This window comes from Leptidea sinapis, chromosome 22 (genome assembly GCF_905404315.1).
Source record: "Leptidea sinapis chromosome 22, ilLepSina1.1, whole genome shotgun sequence".
NCBI lineage: Eukaryota > Metazoa > Arthropoda > Insecta > Lepidoptera > Pieridae > Leptidea > Leptidea sinapis.
This window is the reverse complement of record NC_066286.1, coordinates 648119-660955: the sequence shown is the minus strand read 5'-3', so window position 1 is coordinate 660955 and position 12837 is coordinate 648119. Positions and strand designations below refer to the sequence as shown.

General features: G+C 34.8%; 1 long non-coding RNA gene across 6 annotated transcripts in view; it reads left to right on the top strand.

Annotated features, from left to right (window-relative positions):
• Positions 1-301: 301 nt before the first annotated feature.
• The window catches only part of LOC126971031 (uncharacterized), a 161730-nt gene continuing 149194 nt past the window's right edge, over positions 302-12837 (top strand). Inside the window, exons 1-3 of one of the 6 annotated variants that reach the window (XR_007730772.1) lie at positions 302-468; positions 1244-1373; positions 1786-2681. This is a non-coding gene — a long non-coding RNA (uncharacterized LOC126971031). Of the gene's footprint in view, positions 469-1243; positions 1374-1785; positions 2682-6348; positions 6516-7362; positions 7493-7904; positions 8801-12837 lie in introns of those variants that run through there. The other 5 variants (XR_007730768.1, XR_007730769.1, XR_007730773.1 and 2 more) reach the window with 5 other exon arrangements.

Below are 12837 nucleotides of genomic sequence, written 5' to 3'. Positions count from 1 at the left end.
TTTAATGATTTGAAGTTAATCTACAAAATTTATATAAAATGAATGGAAAATAACAACCATATTTATGTGAAGACTTATGTTAATATAAATATACCATTATTTAATTATTATAGTAATGTAACGAAATCGCCAACGCTCGAATCGCTTACCCAGAAAAACCCTTTAGGGAATTGAGTGACCGAGTTTAAATTACTTTACTAAATATAGTGCAAGAGTATCTACATGATTAAAAAGTATCAAACTTTCCATAAGCTGAATTATAATATGTAAATCATTAATTTAAATGATAAAATATCAAAACAACATACCTCATTAAAAAAAACTAATAAATATTATAATTATAAATGTGGTGTTAAACCTATATAAGACCATTGAAATACGTTCACAATAACAATCACCTGTAAGTCTCTTTATTGTTTGTTACGTATATAAAGAAAACAAAACCATCAGCCATGAAACTGTTACTGTGTAAGTATTCTTTAATTTTATTCGGGGAGCAAACTTGTTAAAATCATTGCTTCATTATTATATTATTTACAGTTTTAATTTTTTTAGAATATAATGGTCAAGGCTAGTCCATGCGTCGTGCTTGTAAATTTACTTTGATTTATTTAAAATATTATTCTTAAATTTTAAATTGGACTTCCCAAAGAGACGCTACGTTCACACATTAAAGAACCACATACAGACAGAATGTGTAATGGGGTTTTCTGGTATTCTAACCAGCGTAAGTTTTCCGTACTTGTCACTAGTTCCTCATGGGTAGCCTACTTGTTAAAGGCTTAGATTACTGTTATGGAATGGATTAGGCCCCGAGCATTGCTCCAGAGATTATTACACTCATGTGCACACGATAAATCAAGGGTTGATTTAACAAGACTCCTCGGGTGCAAATGTGTTAAGGAGCCTTTGTCTTCAAGTCTTGAGCCTGTTTCTTTTGAGTCTATTGCGGCCAGAGCCAACTGACTATCTGTGTGGATGTAAATACACTTACCAACGTAGCCTTTTTTCGTAATGGCTTCTGCACTTTTTTTTTTTAATCTGTGATTTGCCAAATTTCGGGCACTCTCCCTAGATTCCTTATACCGTATTTCCCAGTAATTCAATTGTCATACCAGTCCTATATATATCTGTATATACATCGGTGTGTCTGTGTTAATATCTATATTTTAAATTTTTTATCACCTACTGTTGGGCGATCTTAATTATTTACCATTTAAAGAAAATAATTTTTTTATTTCAGTTTTTTCAGCCATTCTCTCAATCGTTGCTTGGGCAAGTGCAAAATCACAACTCTTCTGTGAAGCAGCGTGCGCAAGTGACAACCATCCCGTCTGTGGTACTGACGGAAAGACATATACCAACAAATGCTTGTATGTATTGCTAATAATCTATTATGGTGGAGTAAATAGATGTCTGACAAGAAAGACGTTAATAATTTCAAAAATTATTTGGAACATATTGAATCATATTATAAACCATACCACCAATTACACAGCTAGCAGCGCTCCTGATATTGTTGTATTAGAAGAGAGTGTGAGCGGGGGTTTGCTTATGGGGTATTTCTAGCATTCTGGACAAGTTTTAACGTGTTATATTGTCACTATAATAATATCTTCGTTAGGTAAACCTTAGAATGTCTGAAGAATTATTGCGCTCGTAGATTTATTTTCAACTTATTCCTAGTTCTATATAATAATATTATTTATTCTATCAACAATCTATTCTTAATCTTTAGTTTCAGCGTTTAATCTTCTTTAATTATACTTACTTTTCACATTTTAGCTGCGAGTGTCGCGGTGCGAAGGTTGCCCACAATGGCGCTTGTTAATAACCTGAACATGGATAATTCATCTATTGAGAACTTTGAAGCAAATTTAATATAATATGATCATAATATTTTTATAATGTTATTCAAAACAAATTAAAGCAATAATTCATTTTAAATTTTTGTTTTATTTAATTGGGCTGTTGTTGGCGGTATTGAAATAATTCATCCCCTACCCTCCACCAGAATATGACATCGGTACTCAAAGACTTTATTCCAGGAGGGTACAGTCAGAGAATCCCCCCACGAGCATTTTCGCCCGAGCTGCCCGTCGTATTCTGGCGAAGTCACGGAATCACACGTGTCCGAGGACAAACGAGGCAGTTATACCACTGCATACACGACAGACACAGATATATTTACCTAGCAATACGTCATATTCCTATAGATCCAAAAGAAGCTTTTTGAGGCGTTCTGTATGCAGCGATACCCACCACCCTAGCGCCCTGGTAACATTGGTCTAGTGATTGATTAGTTATTGTGCTCGATTTTCACTAACCGTTGCGAAATGGCTGTCGCTTGCTGGTTAACCGTCAAACTGTCACCGAAAGGCACCGAAGAGGATGGGATGAAGAGTTCCATACCTTGCAGTATCATATCAGCAACAGCGTAAACAGCGGCTTCTGAATCATACAGCGAAAAACAGGTTTGCCTCCACGAGAAAGACGCAAATAAAACCGCATCTCATCAAACACTGCTAACCTATAGTGCCACACGCAGCAGTAAGCTAAACAATGGAGCTGTCTGATCCGGCGCGTGATAGGCACAGTGCTCCGGATCAGAGAGTGATCAGATGACCACAGAGGAGGGTCAGGGAAACTAGGTAGCCGCCCGGAAGTGAGGTCAACAGAAGGTTCAACACTGCAGATGTATGATCGCAATACCCAGTTGTGTCTGACCATGTGCTAAGGCGAAGTCGTGAACAGACATTACATGATCGGTGGTACGTGAGCCTCGCCATTCAGTGTGGTGGGCGTTAAAATCGCCAAGAAACACGATCTTCGCAGTGGGGATCTGTTCCAACACGGAATCTCTAGCCATTTGGAAGTGCTCTTGGAGCCGGGCCGAGCGGTAAAGCTCTCGGATCTTCTGGGACTCCTCTCAATATGGGGGTACCACAAGGGTCACGTCTTCGGCCATTTTTTATGAAAGAGGAGAACACAGGAGCTTATGGGTCACCTGATGTTAAGTGATCACCACAGCCCACATTCTCTTGCAACTCCAGAGGCATCACAGCAGCGTTGCCGGCCTTTTTAAAAATGTACCCGCTTATTTTAAGGTAAGGTAATGTCATATCGTCCTGGAAACACCGCACAAAATGGCCCACATAGCTTGGTTGAACGTGGAAGAAAGCCTCTTAAGAGGCCGGCTCCGCAAATTACTTAAGGAATTTAAATAATTGCTTACTGTGTTACTATATATTTTGAAATCGATGTTGACGTCTAAAATTAACACGTAACTATTTGTACCTAAATATTTACCAATAACACTACATAGTTCTAATACAAATCTGTTTTTATGAGTATCGGGCGGTCTGTACTCCGCACATAAACCTATCTTACAGCGATTACCTACACTTATTTTGCCCGTGATACATTCAAACTTCTTAACACACACAATACTTTCTATAAATGTTACATTTTTATGTATATTTAAAGGCAACTATATGGTAAAAATGCGTGAACAGCACCTTAGAAACTTTATGTATCCTAAATATATAATTGACTTACAAAGGAGAAGTACAAAGTGTAAGTAACATTTCAAAAAAAAATATAATGTGCACTAAAAAGTATAAAAATTATTGCGTATTTTTATAGAATCTAATTGATTAATGTAATTCTTGTTGCGATTATGGTTATTTTTGGAGTCAGTGTCATCTAATACATAGTTATAGGTGAGGAATGAACGTAAGTGCTTTGCAATTTGATAACAGACAGAAATTCTGCCACAGATCGCACCCTTACCGTAAGTCGCTAAGGCGTCCCATTGATCATCATATTCGACTACGATAATAACTTGACCATAACTATGTTATGGTAGATGACTTAAATATCCGGATATCATAAAAAAGATTCGGCCGAGTATCGTTAGTTTGCTCCTAAGAATTGAATAGTTCCGTTACTTTGTCATGGATTCCGTAATCAGAGCCTAACCAAACTCACCAAACTATCCTTTAGGTATATCCTTTCCAATAAAAAAAGGATCATCAAAATCGGTTAGCGCGATATTGAGTTATTCGTAAATTTATCATCCACTTCTATACGTACGCATAGGAAATTTAAGACTTTTTATGGTTTTCTCATTGATGCCACTGTCAGATCTGGACAAAATTACAATGAGACCACACGGGAAGCACCAGCCTTCAAGTAAAAAAAATTATCAAAATCGGTTCACCCAGTCGATAGTTTTGAGGTAACAAACATAAAAAAAGAACATACCGACGAATTAAGAACCTCCTCCTTTTTGAAGTCGGTTAAAAAGTTGCTACTTTCTTAGCGGAAAGTGAATCGTGTTCTTAATAACTTTAAAAAAATAGTGAACCATACAGAAAAGGAAAATTTAATTGATGAAAGATATGATGAGAATACTTTATTCGACTTTTTTGTAAATCAAAGTACTGAAAATAAATACCCAACATGAAACTACTAAAGACAAGGCCCTTGGCATGTGCGCAAGAACGAATTAACAAAAATGTACCTACTCTGTGCTCCTGTCAAATCAGACTTTAATGGAAGAGCGTTCATAACTTGTTTTAATCAGTTTATTTTTACGAAAACACCTAAGCAAACCTTCAATTTGTTATTCAAAGATCTATATATAATACTATATAATACTATTATTAAATAAGTACTAAAAAGGCTATAAAGCGCTATAAAGCGCGTTATCCAAATTCTCTTAAAATAGGATTCTTAAGACCCATATGTAAAAAAGGCAGCCGTAATGATTAAAATAATAACCGACCCCTACTACTACTTGCTTTAATGTACTATTTGCTTAGATAAAATAATTGAAGGATTTCTATGTAACCAAATTAACAAATTTTTGTTAATTTGGTAACATAGAAATCCTTCTTATCCAAAATCCTTCAAATCCAAATTATTAAAAACCAGTTCGGTTTTCAGAAAAAGAAAAGCACTACCCAGTTATTGCGAACAGATGATGTAAATAGATCGCTTCATAATAAACTTCTCGTTTTAGCTCTATTTATTGATTTTAGCAGGGCGTTTGATATGCTAAATAATAAAATACTATTGCACAATATCGCATACTAGGACCACTTCTAGTTTTAATAGAGTTACAATGAAGATAGATGCGTGAAAGTCAAAGTAGCCAATAAATTTAGCAACATAATCACAACAATTAAAGGAACAGCTCAGTGATCGACCATAGGACCTACTGAGCATTTACTTTATGTTAATGATATGTGTAACATTATACAACATGTGTAACATTGTACAATTTTCTGATGGCACATGCCTTATGGTAGCTCATAAAGACTTAGAAGCTGCAGAAATAACTATGCAAAATAACTTTACTGTATTGTGTAAATGGGCTCATGATGTCGGCCTAGTAGAAAATGCTCAAAAATCTAAAATTATACATATTCATTTTCACATATCTCACCTCTACTTCGCCAACTATCATTGCTCACACCCATCAATGCTTGAATACTGAAATAATTAGTCTGATCTGTCGTTGTCCAAAAAATAGAAACTGCATAATATTGAATGTGTGTGCTTTAAACTACGACCTATACTCAATTAACTATTTATATTAAAACCAAAGCTGCCACACACTACTATGAGATTAATTTACACAGCTCTAGCAGATTCAATTATTAACTATGACCTGATTAGTTATGGGAGAACTTCTAAAACTCATATTAATGAAATTTATTAAATTCAAATGAAAATGTTAAAATTATGTATAATTAAATAAAATAAATAACTATAAACATGATAAACGTATGTTGTTTACACATTGCAAGATATGATCAAATTAAATATGTAATTCTAAGAGAAGTTAATTAACCATCATTTTTAATAATACTTAATTTATCTTACTATTAAAAATGATGGTTAACTTCTCAGGCCTTCTTCTAAGGCCCAGCAATTAAGAAACATAATAAAATCCAAGAGATTTTGCATTCTAAAGACCAAAAACATCTATGGCACAAGAATGCTAAGTAATTATATTACCTAATGTTTTTAACGATGTTTTTAATGATTTGAAGTTAATCTACAAAATTTATATAAAATGAATGGAAAATAACAACCATATTTATGTGAAGACTTATGTTAATATAAATATACCATTATTTAATTATTATAGTAATGTAACGAAATCGCCAACGCTCGAATCGCTTACCCAGAAAAACCCTTTAGGGAATTGAGTGACCGAGTTTAAATTACTTTACTAAATATAGTGCAAGAGTATCTACATGATTAAAAAGTATCAAACTTTCCATAAGCTGAATTATAATATGTAAATCATTAATTTAAATGATAAAATATCAAAACAACATACCTCATTAAAAAAAACTAATAAATATTATAATTATAAATGTGGTGTTAAACCTATATAAGACCATTGAAATACGTTCACAATAACAATCACCTGTAAGTCTCTTTATTGTTTGTTACGTATATAAAGAAAACAAAACCATCAGCCATGAAACTGTTACTGTGTAAGTATTCTTTAATTTTATTCGGGGAGCAAACTTGTTAAAATCATTGCTTCATTATTATATTATTTACAGTTTTAATTTTTTAGAATATAATGGTCAAGGCTAGTCCATGCGTCGTGCTTGTAAATTTACTTTGATTTATTTAAAATATTATTCTTAAATTTTAAATTAGACTTCCCAAAGAGACGCTAAGTTCACACATTAAAGGACCACATACAGACAGAATATGTAATGGAGTTTTATCAGCATTATAAGAGAATCTTCATTCTCTGCAATCACGGACGCCTAGAATTGAAAGGTGTTTGTTTAGAGTCCTGGTATTCTAACCAGCGTAAGTTTTCCGTACTTAGCACTAGTTCCTCATGGGTAGCCTATTTGTTAAAGGCTAAGATTACGGTTATGGAATGGGTTAAGCCCCGAGCATTGCTCCAGAGATTATTATACTCATGTGCACACGATAAATCAAGGGTTGATTTAACAAGACTCCCCGGGTGCAAATGTGTTAAAGAGCCTTTGTCTTCAAGTCTTAAACTTGTTTCGTTTGAGTCTATTGCGGCCAGAGCCAACTGACTATCTGTGTGGATGTAAATACACTTACCAACGTAGCCTTTTTTCGTAATGGCTTCTGCACTTTTTTTTTTTAATCTGTGATTTGCCAAATTTCGGGCACTCTCCCTAGATTCCGTATACCGTATTTCCCAGTAATTCAATTGTCATACCAGTCCTATATATATCTGTATATACATCGGTGTGTCTGTGCTAATATCTATATTTTAAATTTTTTATCACCTACTGTTGGGCGATCTTAATTATTTACCATTTAAAGAAAATAATTTTTTTATTTCAGTTTTTTCAGCCATTCTCTCAATCGTTGCTTGGGCAAGTGCAAAATCACAACTCTTCTGTGAAGCAGCGTGCGCAAGTGACAACCATCCCGTCTGTGGTACTGACGGAAAGACATATACCAACAAATGCTTGTATGTATTGCTAATAATCTATTATGGTGGAGTAAATAGATGTCTGACAAGAAAGACGTTAATAATTTCAAAAATTATTTGGAACATATTGAATCATATTATAAACCATACCACCAATTACACAGCTAGCAGCGCTCCTGATATTGTTGTATTAGAAGAGAGTGTGAGCGGGGGTTTGCTTATGGGGTATTTCTAGCATTCTGGACAAGTTTTAACGTGTTATATTGTCACTATAATAATATCTTCGTTAGGTAAACCTTAGAATGTCTGAAGAATTATTGCGCTCGTAGATTTATTTTCAACTTATTCCTAGTTCTATATAATAATATTATTTATTCTATCAACAATCTATTCTTAATCTTTAGTTTCAGCGTTTAATCTTCTTTAATTATACTTACTTTTCACATTTTAGCTGCGAGTGTCGCGGTGCGAAGGTTGCCCACAATGGCGCTTGTTAATAACCTGAACATGGATAATTCATCTATTGAGAACTTTGAAGCAAATTTAATATAATATGATCATAATATTTTTATAATGTTATTCAAAACAAATTAAAGCAATAATTCATTTAAAATTTTTGTTTTATTTAATTGGGCTGTTGTTGGCGGTATTGAAATAATTCATCCCCTACCCTCCACCAGAATATGACATCGGTACTCAAAGACTTTATTCCAGGAGGGTACAGTCAGAGAATCCCCCCACGAGCATTTTCGCCCGAGCTGCCCGTCGTATTCTGGCGAAGTCACGGAATCACACGTGTCCGAGGACAAACGAGGCAGTTATACCACTGCATACACGACAGACACAGATATATTTACCTAGCAATACGTCATATTCCTATAGATCCAAAAGAAGCTTTTTGAGGCGTTCTGTATGCAGCGATACCCACCACCCTAGCGCCCTGGTAACATTGGTCTAGTGATTGATTAGTTATTGTGCTCGATTTTCACTAACCGTTGCGAAATGGCTGTCGCTTGCTGGTTAACCGTCAAACTGTCACCGAAAGGCACCGAAGAGGATGGGATGAAGAGTTCCATACCTTGCAGTATCATATCAGCAACAGCGTAAACAGCGGCTTCTGAATCATACAGCGAAAAACAGGTTTGCCTCCACGAGAAAGACGCAAATAAAACCGCATCTCATCAAACACTGCTAACCTATAGTGCCACACGCAGCAGTAAGCTAAACAATGGAGCTGTCTGATCCGGCGCGTGATAGGCACAGTGCTCCGGATCAGAGAGTGATCAGATGACCACAGAGGAGGGTCAGGGAAACTAGGTAGCCGCCCGGAAGTGAGGTCAACAGAAGGTTCAACACTGCAGATGTATGATCGCAATACCCAGTTGTGTCTGACCATGTGCTAAGGCGAAGTCGTGAACAGACATTACATGATCGGTGGTACGTGAGCCTCGCCATTCAGTGTGGTGGGCGTTAAAATCGCCAAGAAACACGATCTTCGCAGTGGGGATCTGTTCCAACACGGAATCTCTAGCCATTTGGAAGTGCTCTTGGAGCCGGGCCGAGCGGTAAAGCTCTCGGATCTTCTGGGACTCCTCTCAATATGGGGGTACCACAAGGGTCACGTCTTCGGCCATTTTTTATGAAAGAGGAGAACACAGGAGCTTATGGGTCACCTGATGTTAAGTGATCACCACAGCCCACATTCTCTTGCAACTCCAGAGGCATCACAGCAGCGTTGCCGGCCTTTTTAAAAATGTACCCGCTTATTTTAAGGTAAGGTAATGTCATATCGTCCTGGAAACACCGCACAAAATGGCCCACATAGCTTGGTTGAACGTGGAAGAAAGCCTCTTAAGAGGCCGGCTCCGCAAATTACTTAAGGAATTTAAATAATTGCTTACTGTGTTACTATATATTTTGAAATCGATGTTGACGTCTAAAATTAACACGTAACTATTTGTACCTAAATATTTACCAATAACACTACATAGTTCTAATACAAATCTGTTTTTATGAGTATCGGGCGGTCTGTACTCCGCACATAAACCTATCTTACAGCGATTACCTACACTTATTTTGCCCGTGATACATTCAAACTTCTTAACACACACAATACTTTCTATAAATGTTACATTTTTATGTATATTTAAAGGCAACTATATGGTAAAAATGCGTGAACAGCACCTTAGAAACTTTATGTATCCTAAATATATAATTGACTTACAAAGGAGAAGTACAAAGTGTAAGTAACATTTCAAAAAAAAATATAATGTGCACTAAAAAGTATAAAAATTATTGCGTATTTTTATAGAATCTAATTGATTAATCTAATTCTTGTTGCGATTATGGTTATTTTTGGAGTCAGTGTCATCTAATACATAGTTATAGGTGAGGAATGAACGTAAGTGCTTTGCAATTTGATAACAGACAGAAATTCTGCCACAGATCGCACCCTTACCGTAAGTCGCTAAGGCGTCCCATTGATCATCATATTCGACTACGATAATAACTTGACCATAACTATGTTATGGTAGATGACTTAAATATCCGGATATCATAAAAAAGATTCGGCCGAGTATCGTTAGTTTGCTCCTAAGAATTGAATAGTTCCGTTACTTTGTCATGGATTCCGTAATCAGAGCCTAACCAAACTCACCAAACTATCCTTTAGGTATATCCTTTCCAATAAAAAAAGAATCATCAAAATCGGTTAGCGCGATATTGAGTTATTCGTAAATTTATCATCCACTTCTATACGTACGCATAGGAAATTTAAGACTTTTTATGGTTTTCTCATTGATGCCACTGTCAGATCTGGACAAAATTACAATGAGACCACACGGGAAGCACCAGCCTTCAAGTAAAAAAAATTATCAAAATCGGTTCACCCAGTCGATAGTTTTGAGGTAACAAACATAAAAAAAGAACATACCGACGAATTAAGAACCTCCTCCTTTTTGAAGTCGGTTAAAAAGTTGCTACTTTCTTAGCGGAAAGTGAATCGTGTTCTTAATAACTTTAAAAAAATAGTGAACCATACAGAAAAGGAAAATTTAATTGATGAAAGATATGATGAGAATACTTTATTCGACTTTTTTGTAAATCAAAGTACTGAAAATAAATACCCAACATGAAACTACTAAAGACAAGGCCCTTGGCATGTGCGCAAGAACGAATTAACAAAAATGTACCTACTCTGTGCTCCTGTCAAATCAGACTTTAATGGAAGAGCGTTCATAACTTGTTTTAATCAGTTTATTTTTACGAAAACACCTAAGCAAACCTTCAATTTGTTATTCAAAGATCTATATATAATACTATATAATACTATTATTAAATAAGTACTAAAAAGGCTATAAAGCGCTATAAAGCGCGTTATCCAAATTCTCTTAAAATAGGATTCTTAAGACCCATATGTAAAAAAGGCAGCCGTAATGATTAAAATAATAACCGACCCCTACTACTACTTGCTTTAATGTACTATTTGCTTAGATAAAATAATTGAAGGATTTCTATGTAACCAAATTAACAAATTTTTGTTAATTTGGTAACATAGAAATCCTTCTTATCCAAAATCCTTCAAATCCAAATTATTAAAAACCAGTTCGGTTTTCAGAAAAAGAAAAGCACTACCCAGTTATTGCGAACAGATGATGTAAATAGATCGCTTCATAATAAACTTCTCGTTTTAGCTCTATTTATTGATTTTAGCAGGGCGTTTGATATGCTAAATAATAAAATACTATTGCACAATATCGCATACTAGGACCACTTCTAGTTTTAATAGAGTTACAATGAAGATAGATGCGTGAAAGTCAAAGTAGCCAATAAATTTAGCAACATAATCACAACAATTAAAGGAACAGCTCAGTGATCGACCATAGGACCTACTGAGCATTTACTTTATGTTAATGATATGTGTAACATTATACAACATGTGTAACATTGTACAATTTTCTGATGGCACATGCCTTATGGTAGCTCATAAAGACTTAGAAGCTGCAGAAATAACTATGCAAAATAACTTTACTGTATTGTGTAAATGGGCTCATGATGTCGGCCTAGTAGAAAATGCTCAAAAATCTAAAATTATACATATTCATTTTCACATATCTCACCTCTACTTCGCCAACTATCATTGCTCACACCCATCAATGCTTGAATACTGAAATAATTAGTCTGATCTGTCGTTGTCCAAAAAATAGAAACTGCATAATATTGAATGTGTGTGCTTTAAACTACGACCTATACTCAATTAACTATTTATATTAAAACCAAAGCTGCCACACACTACTATGAGATTAATTTACACAGCTCTAGCAGATTCAATTATTAACTATGACCTGATTAGTTATCTACTGAAATTTATTGGCTACTTTGACTTTCACGCATCTATCTTCATTGTAACTCTATTAAAACTAGAAGTGGTCCTAGTATGCGATATTGTGCAATAGTATTTTATTATTTAGCATATCAAACGCCCTGCTAAAATCAATAAATAGAGCTAAAACGAGAAGTTTATTATGAAGCGATCTATTTACATCATCTGTTCGCAATAACTGGGTAGTGCTTTTCTTTTTCTGAAAACCGAACTGGTTTTTAATAATTTGGATTTGAAGGATTTTGGATAAGAAGGATTTCTATGTAACCAAATTAACAAAAATTTGTTAATTTGGTTACATAGAAATCCTTCAATTATTTTATCTAAGCAAATAGTACATTAAAGCAAGTAGTAGTAGGGGTCGGTTATTATTTTAATCATTACGGCTGCCTTTTTTACATATGGGTCTTTAGAATCCTATTTTAAGAGAATTTGGATAACGCGCTTTATAGCGCTTTATAGCCTTTTTAGTACTTATTTAATAATAGTATTATATAGTATTATATATAGATCTTTGAATAACAAATTGAAGGTTTGCTTAGGTGTTTTCGTAAAAATAAACTGATTAAAACAAGTTATGAACGCTCTTCCATTAAAGTCTGATTTGACAGGAGCACAGAGTAGGTACATTTTTGTTAATTCGTTCTTGCGCACATGCCAAGGGCCTTGTCTTTAGTAGTTTCATGTTGGGTATTTATTTTCAGTACTTTGATTTACAAAAAAGTCGAATAAAGTATTCTCATCATATCTTTCATCAATTAAATTTTCCTTTTCTGTATGGTTCACTATTTTTTTAAAGTTATTAAGAACACGATTCACTTTCCGCTAAGAAAGTAGCAACTTTTTAACCGACTTCAAAAAGGAGGAGGTTCTTAATTCGTCGGTATGTTCTTTTTTTATGTTTGTTACCTCAAAACTATCGACTGGGTGAACCGATTTTGATAATTTTTTTTACTTGAAGGCTGGTGCTTCCCGTGTGGTCTCATTGTAATTTTGTCCAGAT